Here is a 12,633-nt window from a genome sequence, read left to right on the forward strand (position 1 = left end):
ACCCAGACTGCCCGCTGTGCAGGCCACATGGGTGGGTCTCGGCTGGGAAGATGGAGACACAGAGGATGTCCCCAAGGACGGGGGCTGCTCCTTCCCCGAGCTCCTGGGATTTTCGGGTCCCTGGCCACGTCCACCAGGCACCTTGTCTCAGCCATGGGGTGACACTGGCTTCACTCCCATTGGCAGATGAGGAACCCCCTGAGAGGGAGGCCCCGCCCAGGTCAGGGCTGTGCCGATCCCAGAAGAGGACTCCCCTCCCCACGGGAGCCCGGACTCTGGGACCCTATGGGCCTGTGGGCCAGCAAGAGGGCAGCACAGCAGGGAGCACAGGGGTCAGGAACGCTATGACTTTCTCCAACAGATCACACCCTGAAGATTTTCTGATCGAATGCCTCAGATGTTCTACTAGGGCTGAGGGGTGCCTGTGGAGGAGGAAGCCGGGGCCCTGGGGGGCTGACCTGTGTGTGTTCCTGGGAATGGCCTGCATCACACCCAGTGACATCACTGTCCCCCCACAGTCCTTCTGCAACATGTCAAGGATCACCACCATGCTCCGCCCTGCACACCTGTCCAGTGGAACCCAGGCGCAGTCCACCTGCAGTTAGTGATGGTCTTAGGTGCACGTGACAGCAGCGTCCCTGGGCGTTCCATTGCACAGCTCTGGCATGGAGAAGACCAGAGATCTGTGCTCCCCACACTGGCCTGCCGCAGGGAGGGGGCCCATGGCAGGGTGCTGAGCTGAGACATCAACATTCAGAACCAAGGGAATGAGGTCAGGCTCCTTGCAGGCCCACAGCCCAAGGCCAGATCACGACCACCCTTGGGGCTTTCGGGAATGCAGGAGGCTCTTCCTGCCAACGACCTGCCACACAGGACGTGACAGCACACGGCTAGCTTCCCGTCCCACTCTGTACGTCCTGGGTGTGCTAAGCCTAGGTTGACAGCGTCGCTTTTCCCAGGTACATTCATGTGCTCCTGGGTCAGCATGCAAAAGTGCTTTCCGAAAGGTCAGAGTCATCTCTCATCCTGAGCATTCTTGCCCTGTGCCCAGCTACTGCCCCACATGCTGACTAGGAGACCCGCTCAGGCCCCTCCCCTCCGGGTCATCTGCACTCTCAGGCTTCATGTTCTGCTGTATTCACCCGCCCCGCACTTCTAAATGCCCGCAAGACCTTCCCAGTGTCACATGCCAACCATGGCACAGGACAGGCTTCTCCAGTACCAGCCTGGCTCGTTCCCATCATTCCTTGTTTCTGCCTGCTTTTCCCCATCGCCCGAGTCCTGCACATCCTCTCCTTCTGAGTGTCACCTCCCTACCTGCTCGTGCCCTCAGGACAGCTCAATTCCACCTACAGCATGAAAAAGCCACCTCCAACAGGGATCCTGAGCTCTGATGGAGGTCGGGAAGGTAGACTCGGGCACCTGTTACAACGTGGATTCCCCCTTCTCTGATTCAGGGGTCCTGAGAGGCAGAACATCCTTTCACAGGAACCCCTGGAAGGTTTTCCGCCACCTAGGCCCATGGGGCTGGCGCTGTGGCCCACAGGCTAAAGCCCCACCTGCAGGGCTGGCATCCCACATCAGAACCCCGGTTCTGCTCCTGGAGCCCTGCTTTCATTCCAGCTCCCTGCTCACACACCTGGCAGAGCAGCACAAGTTGACCCAAGTGCCCCCGGCCCTGCCACCTGTGTGCCAGGCCCAGAAGGTGTTCCAGGCTCCTGGCTTCAGCCTGACTCAGCCTCAGCCAGCATGGGCTTCTGGGAGATTAAATCAGCAATTCAGAGTCATCCTTCTGGATCTCTCTCCCTGTCCCTTCCTCCAACTCTGCCTTTCAAGTCAACAACTGAAAAGAAGAAGACAAAAGAAGAGAAGAGAAGAGAAGAGAAGAGAAGAGAAGAGAAGAGAAGAGAAGAGAAGAGAAGAGAAGAGAAGAGAAGAGAAGAGAAGAGAAGAGAAGAGAAGAGAAGAGAAGAGAAGAGAAGAGAAAAGAGAGGGGAGGGGAGGGGAGGGGAGGGGAGGGGAAGGGAAGGGAAGGGAAGGGAAGGGAAGGGAAGGGAAGGGAAGGGAAGGGAAGGGAAGGGAAGGGAAGGGAAGGGAAGGGAAGGGAAGGGACAAGACGACATCCTGGGGCGGCGCTGTGGCATAGTAGGTTGAACATCTGCCTATGACATCGAGATACCATATGGGCACCGGTTGGAGTCCCAGCTGCTCCACTTCCAATGCAGCTCTCTGCTAAGACACGAGAAGGCAGTGGAACATGGGCCATGGACTTGGCCCCCTTATCCACGTGGTAGACCCAGAAGAAGCTCCTGGCTCCTGGCTTTGGATCAGCTCAGCACCGGCTGTTGTGGCCCTTTGGGGAGTGACCCATTGGATCAAAGACCTCTCTGTCTCTCTTTCTCCCTCTCTCTCTCCCTCTCTCTCTCTGTCTCTCTTGCCTCTTTCTCTCCTGTCACTCTGCCAGTGAAGTAAATAAATCAATCTTAACAACAACAACAAAAAACCCTGAGCCCAAACTTAGATGAAAGTGGCTGCACTCCTGGGTCGGCAGTGTAGAGCAGTAGGTTAAGCCTCCACCTGCGGCGCCAGCATCCCATATGGGCACTGGCTTGTGTGCTGGCTGCTCCACTTCCACCCAGCTCCCTGGTGATGGCCTGCGAAAGCAATGAAGATGGCCCAAGTCCTTGGACCCCTGCACCCATGCCGCCGGAGACCTGTAGACGCTCTCAGCTCCTGGCCTCCGATTAGCCCATTTGAGGACACTGTGGCCAGTAGCGGATTGAACCAGCACATGGAAGACCTCTCTGTCTCTCCCTCTCTGTGTCTCACTCTACTTCTCAGAGAAAGAAGGAAAAGAGTATTCAAAGCACAGCAGCAGCTTAACTCCTCCCAGAAACTTTTCACAGGAGGTCTTTACTACCGAGAGTACACCCAAATAGCATCTGTTTAGGCTCTGGTTGGAGGACAGGAGAGCTCCCCACAGGGAAGGGCCACGGGCCACTGCCATCTAAACCACTCGACATCGCCAGTGCTGCCACCGTCAGCACCAACCCCGGCACATGAGCCTGTCCCTCATCTTTCAGGGAAGGACATTCCCACAACAGGGAACTAGCCATTAGCTAACAGGAAGGACACGCACACTATGTGTCCCCACCATGGCCATCTACTCTCCAGACATTCCTCACTGAACCACGCCCAACACCACTCCTGATCTCTCCCCACGCCCCTGTCCAAACCCAACACGGAACAGCCCCGGTGTCTAGGGTCTCCTCAGGACGCTGGATGGAAACACTCTCTCACACATGCCACCTATCCCGTCTGGCTCCTCACACTGACCTCCCTCAGGCTCATGGCAGGCCCAGACCCCAGAGATGCCTGGCATGATCCCTACCAGCCCTGGGGAACAATCAGCAAGTGCAGGGCCACGGTAGTCATCACCCTGGTCCTCAGAGAGCCGGCCCTGAGCCCAACCAACTCCCCTGGGAGTCTGAATGAGCTTCAAGAACCACTGTGCACTGCTAAAGCCCCAGATCCTGCAGGACCCAAAGGACCACCCCACGACTCCTCCGGGGTGCAGGCCAGAGCTAGGAGCACTCAGTTCTCCACTGACCATCAGCTCCCTAGAGCAGACAGCCCCAGGTGCACACGGGGCAACTGAGTCTGGGTGGTCGCAGCCTCGTTTTGGGCTTTGAGAGAGAAGAACCACCCTCCAGGTGCCTGTGGCTGGGAGGAGCCACACTTCAGGGGCTGGGACAGGGCTCCCAATGCACAGGGAGTGGCTCCCGGTCGGTCTCAGGGTGTGATGGGAGCTCTTGCTCCTCAGGGTCCACAGCTGGGCAGCTGAGGGCGCCAGCTTCACTGGGACACGATCCCCAGGGACCACACGGGAGGCTGGGGCGTCTTGACAGGGACAATGACCATGCAGGGTGAGAAGCCCTCAAGCAGGGGGGAACAGGTCTAGCCCAGCTGTGACAAAGGCTGGACCCACACCTGCTGTGGCAGGCGGAGGCTTCCCCCTGTTGGTGCGACGGGGGACAGTGTGCACAGGGCATGGCTTAGAAGTGCAGCAGGCAGCGCCCGCTGGGACTCGGCAGCCATCTTGTGTGAGAGGAGGGGGCTCAGTTGAGGAGCCACAGGAAGTGACCTCACCTGGAGACCTGGGGGGCCCGGCAACAACCCCAACATTCCAGAGTTGAGTCTGAACCAGCTCACCTGGATAGAGTCTCGCAGGAAGATGTTCCTGAGTTGTATCCCGCGATGCCCAAGCCCAGCCCCCAAGAAACCCTGCGGTGGGTGCCTCGCCCAGTGGTGGGGACGCTGGGCCAGCCCTCACCCCCGACGCTCCTGGTGCTTCCAACAGAAAACGGCCATGGTGAGTCTGGAAGCAGGACAGGTCTCTGCGGGCCAGGACACCACTGGGAACCCACCCGAAGCCCATAGGCCCCTGGGGGTGGGTGTGGGTGTGGGTGTGGGGGGCAAGGGGCCACTTCCCTCTCAGAGGAGGGAGGCTGGAAGTCCTAGGTGGAGGCAGCCTGAGGCCCAGAGCTCCTGGCTGCGGAGGGATCCAGGGACTGCCTCTTACCTGCCATTCTCTGCTCTTGTCTCCCAGGGCCAGGACAGGTCAGCCTCGCGCCTGGCAATGCACAGAAGGCTGCGGATCGCCAGCAGGCAGGACGTGTGTCAGGCCCCTTTCACTGATGACCTGTGTGTGGTGGGGGAGTGGTCAAACGAGCCCACAGCTCCGAAGCCCCCGTACCGGGCGTTCCCCGGCACACAGAAACCACTGGACGTCCCCCTCAGTCACACACTGTTGGTCAGAGCCCAGATAGAGCCCAGGGGCTCCGCAAATGCCCATCTCACAGCGGAGGAAGTAGGGCCCGTTGACTTCGCCTGTGTCAGTCGTGACCCAGGGTCAGGGCCGGGCCTGGCACCTGACCTCACGGCTGGGGCGGCACAGAGCCCTGATCTCCCAACAACACCCCCGCTGGAGCAGTGCTGGTCCTCCATCGATCAGCGCCACCACAAGGATGCGCGGGGGACAGCTGTGTCCCCGGGGGCCGAGCAGGGCTCAGGGGAGGCCCTGAGAGAAGAGGCTCTGGGGATGGAGGGTCTGGAGCCAGGACTGTACGCAGCAGCTGAAGCCGAGGACGCTGCAGGGGCACCAGACGCAGCACTGGCCCCGGCCTCAGCCCCAGCTCCGCAAGTCCCTTCTGCTGCAGCCCCAGTGCCACACCTGGCCTTCCCCGCCCCCGTCGTCCTGTATTTCTCTTTACTCCTCCCCACTCTCTTCCTTTTCTCCACCTTATTGTCCCTGAACCTCAATAAAATGTAAGTTGTTACCCACTGTGGAATGTACAATTTGCACCGTGCCAGCTCCCCAGGCCGTGCCCTCCCCACCCCACTCTCCCTGCACCATGGCTCCAATGCCCGGGACCTGCATCCTCTGCAGAGGACACGGGCACCTCCCCAGGGGCAGAGCCAACGTTCCCCGTTTGGACAAAGAGCACCACATGCTGGGAAGGCCAAGGGAAGCAAGGAACAGGGAGACGCTGGCATGGCTGGGGCAGCGCCTCCTCATGCTCAGGGACGCAGACTCTGAGGTCACAGAACGGACCTGCCGGGGGTGCTGTCCCCGCAGCCTCAGTGTCCTCATCTGTGCAATGGGAAGGCAGCCCTGCCACAGCCATCACCGCATCAGGGAATGCGATGCTCTGCACCTCCCTGCACACAATGGGAGACCCCAGCTTCCAGGATGAGGGGTGCACAGGGAGTGGGTTGGGGGCTTCCACGGAGGGAACACAATCCGTCCAGGGACACACACAAACAACACCTGTCACAGGCTCTAGCCCTGTGCTCAACAACGGGTCACTGACAGACGGATCACAGCAGGGATGTGCTCACTGCACAGGAGACAGGGGGCCTTGTCCAGGACCCCACGTGACCCAGACTGCCCGCTGTGCAGGCCACATGGGTGGGTCTCGGCTGGGAAGATGGAGACACAGAGGATGTCCCCAAGGACGGGGGCTGCTCCTTCCCCGAGCTCCTGGGATTTCCGGGTCCCTGGCCACATCCACCAGGCACCTTGTCTCAGCCATGGGGTGACACTGGCTTCACTCCCATTGGCAGATGAGGAACCCCCTGAGAGGGAGGCCCCGCCCAGGTCAGGGCTGTGCCGATCCCAGAAGAGGACTCCCCTCCCCACGTGAGCCCGGACTCTGGGACCCTATGGGCCTATGGGCCAGCAAGAGGGCAGCACAGCAGGGAGCACAGGGGTCAGGAACGCTATGACTTTCTCCAACAGATCACACCCTGAAGATTTTCTGATCGAATGCCTCAGATGTTCTACTAGGGCTGAGGGGTGCCTGTGGAGGAGGAAGCCGGGGCCCTGGGGGGCTGACCTGTGTGTGTTCCTGGGAATGGCCTGCATCACACCCAGTGACATCACTGTCCCCCCACAGTCCTTCTGCAACATGTCAAGGATCACCACCATGCTCCGCCCTGCACACCTGTCCAGTGGAACCCAGGCGCAGTCCACCTGCAGTTAGTGATGGTCTTAGGTGCACGTGACAGCAGCGTCCCTGGGCGTTCCATTGCACAGCTCTGGCATGGAGAAGACCAGAGATCTGTGCTCCCCACACTGGCCTGCCGCAGGGAGGGGGCCCATGGCAGGGCGCTGAGCTGAGACATCAACATTCAGAACCAGCAGAGGACATGAGGTCAGGCTCCTTGCAGGCCCACAGCCCAAGGCCAGATCACGACCACCCTTGGGGCTTTCGGGAATGCAGGAGGCTCTTCCTGCCAACGACCTGCCACACAGGACGTGACAGCACACGGCTAGCTTCCCGTCCCACTCTGTACGTCCTGGGTGTGCTAAGCCTAGGTTGACAGCCTCGCTTTTCCCAGGTACATTCATGTGCTCCTGGGTCAGCATGCAAAAGTGCTTTCCGAAAGGTCAGAGTCATCTCTCATCCTGAGCATTCTTGCCCTGTGCCCAGCTACTGCCCCACATGCTGACTAGGAGACCCGCTCAGGCCCCTCCCCTCCGGGTCATCTGCACTCTCAGGCTTCATGTTCTGCTGTATTCACCCGCCCCGCACTTCTAAATGCCCGCAAGACCTTCCCAGTGTCACATGCCAACCATGGCACAGGACAGGCTTCTCCAGTACCAGCCTGGCTCATTCCCATCATTCCTTGTTTCTGCCTGCTTTTCCCCATCGCCCGAGTCCTGCACATCCTCTCCTTCTGAGTGTCACCTCCCTACCTGCACGTGCCCTCAGGACAGCTCAATTCCACCTACAGCATGAAAAAGCCACCTCCAACAGGGATCCTGAGCTCTGATGGAGGTCGGGAAGGTAGACTCGGGCACCTGTTACAACGTGGATTCCCCCTTCTCTGATTCAGGGGTCCTGAGAGGCAGAACATCCTTTCACAGGAACCCCTGGAAGGTTTTCCGCCACCTAGGCCCATGGGGCTGGCGCTGTGGCCCACAGGCTAAAGCCCCACCTGCAGGGCTGGCATCCCACATCAGAACCCCGGTTCTGCTCCTGGAGCCCTGCTTTCATTCCAGCTCCCTGCTCACACACCTGGCAGAGCAGCACAAGTTGACCCAAGTGCCCCCAGCCCTGCCACCTGTGTGCCATTCCCAGAAGGTGTTCCAGGCTCCTGGCTTCAGCCTGACTCAGCCTCAGCCAGCATGGGCTTCTGGGAGATTAAATCAGCAATTCAGAGTCATCCTTCTGGATCTCTCTCCCTGTCCCTTCCTCCAACTCTGCCTTTCAAGTCAACAACTGAAAAGAAGAAGAGAAAAGAAGAGAAGAGAAGAGAAGAGAAGAGAAGAGAAGAGAAGAGAAGAGAAGAGAAGAGAAGAGAAGAGAAGAGAAGAGAAGAGAAGAGAAGAGAAGAGAGAGGGGAGGGGAGGGGAGGGGAAGGGAAGGGAAGGGAAGGGAAGGGAAGGGAAGGGAAGGGAAGGGAAGGGAAGGGAAGGGAAGGGAAGGGGAGGGGAGGGGAGGGGAGGGGAGGGGAGGGGAGGGGAGGGAAGGGAAGGGGAGGGAAGGGAAGGGGAGGGAAGGGAAGGGAAGGGACAAGACGCCGCTGTGGCATAGTAGGTTGAACATCTGCCTATGACATCGAGATACCATATGGGCACTGGTTGGAGTCCCAGCTGCTCCACTTCCAATGCAGCTCTCTGCTAAGACACGAGAAGGCAGTGGAACATGGGCCATGGACTTGGCCCCCTTATCCACGTGGTAGACCCAGAAGAAGCTCCTGGCTCCTGGCTTTGGATCAGCTCAGCACCGGCTGTTGTGGCCCTTTGGGGAGTGACCCATTGGATCAAAGACCTCTCTGTCTCTCTTTCTCCCTCTCTCTCTCCCTCTCTCTCTCTGTCTCTCTTGCCTCTTTCTCTCCTGTCACTCTGCCAGTGAAGTAAATAAATCAATCTTAACAACAACAACAAAAAACCCTGAGCCCAAACTTAGATGAAAGTGGCTGCACTCCTGGGTCGGCAGTGTAGAGCAGTAGGTTAAGCCTCCACCTGCGGTGCCAGCATCCCATATGGGCACTGGCTTGTGTGCTGGCTGCTCCACTTCCACCCAGCTCCCTGGTGATGGCCTGCGAAAGCAATGAAGATGGCCCAAGTCCTTGGACCCCTGCACCCATGCCGCCGGAGACCTGTAGACGCTCTCAGCTCCTGGCCTCCGATTAGCCCATTTGAGGACACTGTGGCCAGTAGCGGATTGAACCAGCACATGGAAGACCTCTCTGTCTCTCCCTCTCTGTGTCTCACTCTACTTCTCAGAGAAAGAAGGAAAAGAGTATTCAAAGCACAGCAGCAGCTTAACTCCTCCCAGAAACTTTTCACAGGAGGTCTTTACTATCGAGAGTACACCCAAATAGCATCTTTTCAGGCTCTGGTTGGGGGACAGGAGAGCTCCCCACAGGGAAGGGCCACGGGCCACTGCCATCTAAACCACTCGACATCGCCAGTGCTGCCACCGTCAGCACCAACCCCGGCACATGAGCCTGTCCCTCATCTTTCAGGGAAGGACATTCCCACAACAGGGAACTAGCCATTAGCTAACAGGAAGGACACGCACACTATGTGTCCCCACCACGGCCATCTACTCCCCAGACATTCCTCACTGAACCACGCCCAACACCACTCCTGATCTCTCCCCACGCCCCTGTCCAAACCCAACACGGAACAGCCCCGGTGTCTAGGGTCTCCTCAGGATGCTGGATGGAAACACTCTCTCACACATGCCACCTATCCCGTCTGGCTCCTCACACTGACCTCCCTCAGGCTCATGGCAGGCCCAGACCCCAGAGATGCCTGGCACGATCCCTACCAGCCCTGGGGAACAATCAGCAAGTGCAGGGCCACGGTAGTCATCACCCTGGTCCTCAGAGAGCCGGCCCTGAGCCCAACCAACTCCCCTGGGAGTCTGAATGAGCTTCAAGAACCACTGTGCACTGCTAAAGCCCCAGATCCTGCAGGACCCAAAGGACCACCCCACGACTCCTCCGGGGTGCAGGCCAGAGCTAGGAGCACTCAGTTCTCCACTGACCATCAGCTCCCTAGAGCAGACAGCCCCAGGTGCACACGGGGCAACTGAGTCTGGGTGGTCGCAGCCTCGTTTTGGGCTTTGAGAGAGAAGAACCACCCTCCAGGTGCCTGTGGCTGGGAGGAGCCACACTTCAGGGGCTGGGACAGGGCTCCCAATGCACAGGGAGCGGTCTCAGGGTGTGATGGGAGCTCTTGCTCCTCAGGGTCCACAGCTGGGCAGCTGAGGGCGCCAGCTTCACTGGGACACGATCCCCAGGGACCACACGGGAGGCTGGGGCGTCTTGACAGGGACAATGACCATGCAGGGTGAGAAGCCCTCAAGCAGGGGGGAACAGGTCTAGCCCAGCTGTGACAAAGGCTGGACCCACACCTGCTGTGGCAGGCGGAGGCTTCCCCCTGTTGGTGCGACGGGGGGCAGTGTGCACAGGGCATGGCTTAGAAGTGCAGCAGGCAGCGCCCGCTGGGACTCAGCAGCCATCTTGTGTGAGAGGAGGGGGCTCAGTTGAGGAGCCACAGGAAGTGACCTCACCTGGAGACCTGGGGGGCCCGGCAACAACCCCAACATTCCAGAGTTGAGTCTGAACCAGCTCACCTGGATAGAGTCTCGCAGGAAGATGTTCCTGAGTTGTATCCCGCGATGCCCAAGCCCAGCCCCCAAGAAACCCTGCGGTGGGTGCCTCGCCCAGTGGTGGGGATGCTGGGCCAGCCCTCACCCCCGACGCTCCTGGTGCTTCCAACAGAAAACGGCCATGGTGAGTCTGGAAGCAGGACAGGTCTCTGTGGGCCAGGACACCACTGGGAACCCACCCGAAGCCCATAGGCCCCTGGGGGTGGGTGTGGGTGTGGGTGTGGGGGGCAAGGGGCCACTTCCCTCTCAGAGGAGGGAGGCTGGAAGTCCTAGGTGGAGGCAGCCTGAGGCCCAGAGCTCCTGGCTGCGGAGGGATCCAGGGACTGCCTCTTACCTGCCATTCTCTGCTCTTGTCTCCCAGGGCCAGGACAGGTCAGCCTCGCGCCTGGCAATGCACAGAAGGCTGCGGATCGCCAGCAGGCAGGACGTGTGTCAGGCCCCTTTCACTGATGACCTGTGTGTGGTGGGGGAGTGGTCAAACGAGCCCACAGCTCCGAAGCCCCCGTACCGGGCGTTCCCCGGCACACAGAAACCACTGGACGTCCCCCTCAGTCACACACTGTTGGTCAGAGCCCAGATAGAGCCCAGGGGCTCCGCAAATGCCCATCTCACAGCGGAGGAAGTAGGGCCCGTTGACTTCGCCTGTGTCAGTCGTGACCCAGGGTCAGGGCCGGGCCTGGCACCTGACCTCACGGCTGGGGCGGCACAGAGCCCTGATCTCCCAACAACACCCCCGCTGGAGCAGTGCTGGTCCTCCATCGATCAGCGCCACCACAAGGATGCGCGGGGGACAGCTGTGTCCCCGGGGGCCGAGCAGGGCTCAGGGGAGGCCCTGAGAGAAGAGGCTCTGGGGATGGAGGGTCTGGAGCCAGGACCGTACGCAGCAGCTGAAGCCGAGGACGCTGCAGGGGCACCAGACGCAGCACTGGCCCCGGCCTCAGCCCCAGCTCCGCAAGTCCCTTCTGCTGCAGCCCCAGTGCCACACCTGGCCTTCCCCGCCCCCGTCGTCCTGTATTTCTCTTTACTCCTCCCCACTCTCTTCCTTTTCTCCACCTTATTGTCCCTGAACCTCAATAAAATGTAAGTTGTTACCCACTGTGGAATGTACAATTTGCACCGTGCCAGCTCCCCAGGCCGTGCCCTCCCCACCCCACTCTCCCTGCACCATGGCTCCAATGCCCGGGACCTGCATCCTCTGCAGAGGACACGGGCACCTCCCCAGGGGCAGAGCCAACGTTCCCCGTTTGGACAAAGAGCACCACATGCTGGGAAGGCCAAGGGAAGCAAGGAACAGGGAGACGCTGGCATGGCTGGGGCAGCGCCTCCTCATGCTCAGGGACGCAGACTCTGAGGTCACAGAACGCACCTGCCGGGGGTGCTGTCCCCGCAGCCTCAGTGTCCTCATCTGTGCAATGGGAAGACAGCCCTGCCACAGCCATCACCGCATCAGGGAATGCGATGCTCTGCACCTCCCTGCACACAATGGGAGCCCCCAGCTTCCAGGATGAGGGGTGCACAGGGAGTGGGTGGGGGCTTCCACGGAGGGAACACAATCCGTCCAGGGACACACACAAACAACACCTGTCACAGGCTCTGGCCCTGTGCTCAACAACGGGTCACTGACAGACGGATCACAGCAGGGATGTGCTCACTGCACAGGAGACAGGGGGGCCTTGTCCAGGACCCCACGTGACCCAGACTGCCCGCTGTGCAGGCCACATGGGTGGGTCTCGGCTGGGAAGATGGAGACACAGAGCATGTCCCCAAGGACGGGGGCTGCTCCTTCCCCGAGCTCCTGGGATTTCCGGGTCCCTGGCCACGTCCACCAGGCACCTTGTCTCAGCCATGGGGTGACACTGGCTTCACTCCCATTGGCAGATGAGGAACCCCCTGAGAGGGAGGCCCCGCCCAGGTCAGGGCTGTGCCGATCCCAGAAGAGGACTCCCCTCCCCACGGGAGCCCGGACTCTGGGACCCTATGGGCCTGTGGGCCAGCAAGAGGGCAGCACAGCAGGGAGCACAGGGGTCAGGAACGCTATGACTTTCTCCAACAGATCACACCCTGAAGATTTTCTGATCGAATGCCTCAGATGTTCTACTAGGGCTGAGGGGTGCCTGTGGAGGAGGAAGCCGGGGCCCTGGGGGGCTGACCTGTGTGTGTTCCTGGGAATGGCCTGCATCACACCCAGTGACATCACTGTCCCCCCACAGTCCTTCTGCAACATGTCAAGGATCACCACCATGCTCCACCCTGCACACCTGTCCAGTGGAACCCAGGCGCAGTCCACCTGCAGTTAGTGATGGTCTTAGGTGCACGTGACAGCAGCGTCCCTGGGCGTTCCATTGCACAGCTCTGGCATGGAGAAGACCAGAGATCTGTGCTCCCCACACTGGCCTGCCGCAGGGAGGGGGCCCATGGCAGGGCGCTGAGCTGAGACATC

This window comes from Oryctolagus cuniculus, chromosome 16 (assembly GCF_964237555.1).
Source record: "Oryctolagus cuniculus chromosome 16, mOryCun1.1, whole genome shotgun sequence".
In the NCBI taxonomy this organism is placed as follows: domain Eukaryota; kingdom Metazoa; phylum Chordata; class Mammalia; order Lagomorpha; family Leporidae; genus Oryctolagus; species Oryctolagus cuniculus.